This window comes from Lontra canadensis, unplaced genomic scaffold, assembly GCF_010015895.1.
Source record: "Lontra canadensis isolate GAN:19392208 unplaced genomic scaffold, GSC_riverotter_1.0 scaffold12, whole genome shotgun sequence".
Taxonomy (NCBI): Eukaryota; Metazoa; Chordata; class Mammalia; order Carnivora; family Mustelidae; genus Lontra; species Lontra canadensis.
In genome coordinates this window covers 22,304,408-22,307,870 of record NW_022631006.1, presented here as the reverse complement: position 1 = coordinate 22,307,870, position 3,463 = coordinate 22,304,408, and the positions used below count along the sequence as shown (strand labels likewise).

At 40.2% G+C, this 3,463-nt stretch overlaps 1 pseudogene; it reads left to right on the top strand.

Annotated features, from left to right (window-relative positions):
- Positions 1-431: 431 nt before the first annotated feature.
- LOC116867488 lies at positions 432-1,542 on the top strand (annotated as a pseudogene).
- Positions 1,543-3,463: the final 1,921 nt, after the last annotated feature.

Here is a 3,463-nt window from a genome sequence, read left to right as displayed (position 1 = left end):
CTCATAAAAGTGAACAATTTAATAAGAGGATAAAATGGCTAATAAATAGGAAAAATTTTAAATATATTGCATTAATAATCAAAGAAGTAAAACTGAAGCATATTTTGGATACCATTTTTCACCTAAATATTTACCCAAAATTGTGATAATCATCCAGCACAGAAGCAAAGATGAGATAAGAGAAGCACCCTCAAGCTCTCTTGTGGAAATATAATTCTGCACACATACTTTTGTTGGCTGAAAACCTCAGGAGCTTCCTGGGCAAAATCTGAAATTAGCCCCCACAGAGAGGGCAAGGAGAGACTGAAGAAAGACATATATAAATACACAGAGACACACATACACTTTAAGACTCCAATACTTAGAGTACCCGCACCTGGAATCAGGTCGCAACCTCAGCCGCGCCTGCTGCCTCCCACTGCCTCTGGACCATGGACCCCCACAAAGTGAGCGAGCTTCGAGCCTTCATGAAAATGTGTAAGCAGGATCCAAGCATTCTGCACACTGAGGAAACACGTTTCCTGCAGGAGTGGGTGGAAAACATGGGGGGTAAAATACCACCTGCCACTCATAAAACTAAATCAGAAGACAGTATCAAGGAAGAAAAACCAGATAGTAAGAAGGCAGAGGAAAACATTAAGACAGATGAACCATGAAGTGAGGAAAGTGATCTAGAAATTGGCAAGGAAGGTGTGATTGAACCAGATACTGATGCCCCTCAAGAAATGGGAGATGAAAATGTAGAGATAAATGAGGAAATGATGGATCAGGCAAATGATAAAAAAGTGACTGCCATGGATGCCCTAAATGATGGTGAACTATAGAAAGCCACTGACTTGTCCACAGATGCCATCAAACTAAATTCTCGCTTGGCCATTCTGTATGCCAAGAGAGCCAGTGTCTTCATCAAATTACAGAAGCCAAATGCAGCCATTCGAGACTGTGACAGAGCTATTGAAATAAATCCTGATTCAGTTCAGCCTTAGAAGTGGCGAGGGAAAGCACACAGACTTCTGGGCCATTGGGAAGAAGCCGCACATGATCTTGCCTGTGCTTGTAAACTGGATTATGATGAAGATGCTAGTGCAATGCTGAAAGAAGTTCAACCGAGGGCCCAGAAAATTGCTGAACATGAGAGAAAGTATGAGCGAAAACGTGAAGAGTGAGAGATCAAAGAAAGAATAGAAAGGGTTAAGAAGGCTCAGGAAGAACATGAGAGAGCCTAGAAGGAGGAAGAAGCCAGACAACAATCAGGAACTCAGTATGGCTCTTTCCCAGCTGGCTTTCCTGGGGGAAATGCCTGGTAATTTTCCTGGAGGAATGCCTGGAATGGCAGGGTAGATGCCTGGAATGGCAGGAATGCCTGGGCTCAATGAAATTCTCAGTAATCCAGAAGTTTTTGCAGCCATGCAGGGTCCAGAAGTTATGGTGGCCTTCCAGGAGGTGGCCCAGAACCCAGCGAATATGTCAAAATACCAGAACAACCCAAAGGTTATGAATCTCATCAGTAAACTGTCAGCCAAATCTGGAGGTCAAGCATAATGCCCTTCTGACAAATAAAGCCCTGGCTGAAGAAAAAGCAACTTCGATCACCTAATGGATGTTGCAAAAATACAAACCAGTGTACCTCTGACCTTCTCATGAAGAAAGCTGGGGTGCTGTGAAGAGAATGCCTACCCCTTTGTCCCCATGTAACTGAAACATTCTACAGTGGTTTGCCATTAGGGTATTCATTCAGATAATGTTTTCCTACTAGGAACTACAAACTTTAAATACTTTTAAACCTTAAAAATATTTAAAAAATATTAAAAGGGTGTGTTAGCCCCTACATTTTTCTTTACTAATCATTTCAGTTTTTTTTCCTTTGGATTAATTGGGCAAGGAAGATACTTCAGTGCAGAAGATTTATTGCTCAGTTATAACAAGTGAAATAAAGGTTTATTAGTGGGAGGCAAATAATACATTTAAATAGATGAAGTTTGAGTTGGAGATATGGTTTCTGAGGCATTGTGACTTGTCTTTTTAAATGCTTTATTTTTCAAACACGATTTATTTTGATAGAACCATTGGGACCACCAGCATTGCAGTCGGACCTGGGTAGGGAGCAGAAGTGCTTGGCAGGGCAGCAGCAACCTTATTCCTTTTATACAGTGTGCACCCTTGTGCAGATGCATTTAAATCTTACACTGTGGTGAAGGGATGATTTTTATAATGCTGCAGTACACTTGGATTACTTAGCTGTGTTCTTATCTGATATAGAAAATAGAGATAATGAAGCCCACCTCTCAGACAAGTAAAAGAGATCCCATGGACAGGCACCTAGGATAAGTGCACACAGCAGACACTTAATGAGTGTCAATTCTCTAGTCTCTTATCTTGAGGGCTACACACATTGCCTAGAATACAACAAGGATTCAAAATTATTTGTTAAGTGAATGAGCTTTTTCTCAAAGAACTCTGAATCCACCTATGCAAACAACAATCTGCCCACACTTCCCCATCATACCTTTGAAAAATGCAATGAGAGAATGGTTAAGACACCCTATGGAATTTAGAATACATTATATTTCAACTTTACTCTGAATTACTCGTCTAAAAAAAGGGAAAATATATCTGATCGGTCCAGCTAATGTTCTTCTCAAACTCATGCTGCTTTCAGTGATCACTCTCTCTTGATAACTGTTCATAAACCATCTACTTACTAGTCCAGTCAAAAATTATACTAATGGTGACATCAAAATTACTAGGCTACAGTTTTCAAAATCCTTTTCCCTTCCTTCTTTTTCTCCTCCATTTGATTTTTTTCGGGGGAGGGGTCATTTTCTCTGTAAATTCTCATTGTACTTTCGAGAAGAAAAAAGTGAAACAACAATAACAGAAAAAAATCAAGTACTCTTAGTGATGACCAAAATGTAATCAGAAATCCCATTTGTTGGTTCTGGCATCCTAGAGTGTAATGTATCAGAGCCTGAAGACCTGAACTCAAAGCACATCAGTGTTCTCTGCTCCACTCCCCTGAAACTTAATTATATTTTCATATTTTCAGTTCTACTCATTCCAGGAGGGAGATCAGGTTCTCAGAACCAACAGGAGCAGAATGTGACTTTTGTTTTCTCTGTTAACTGTTGCTATTGTGCCAGCTGTCCTTAAAACGAGTCTCATCCCTCTGGACTCCTTGTAGGATATCTGGCAAGTCGTACCCTTTCTGAGCCAGCAAATTTCCCCCAAACGGTTCATATTATTCACCTTTGGTTATCTAACTCTGATTTCATTCTTTTAGGGTAGGAACAGCAAAAGTGATCTTATTCCATAAAATCCTTTTCTGGATCGAAACAGGTTATCAACTGGGAATTTTCTAGGTTCCACAGAACTGCACCTAATACCAACCTGAACACTAAAACATGCTAAGACCCCCATATTTGGATACGTAGAATATCCTTACAGGGCTTACTAACAGACCTCA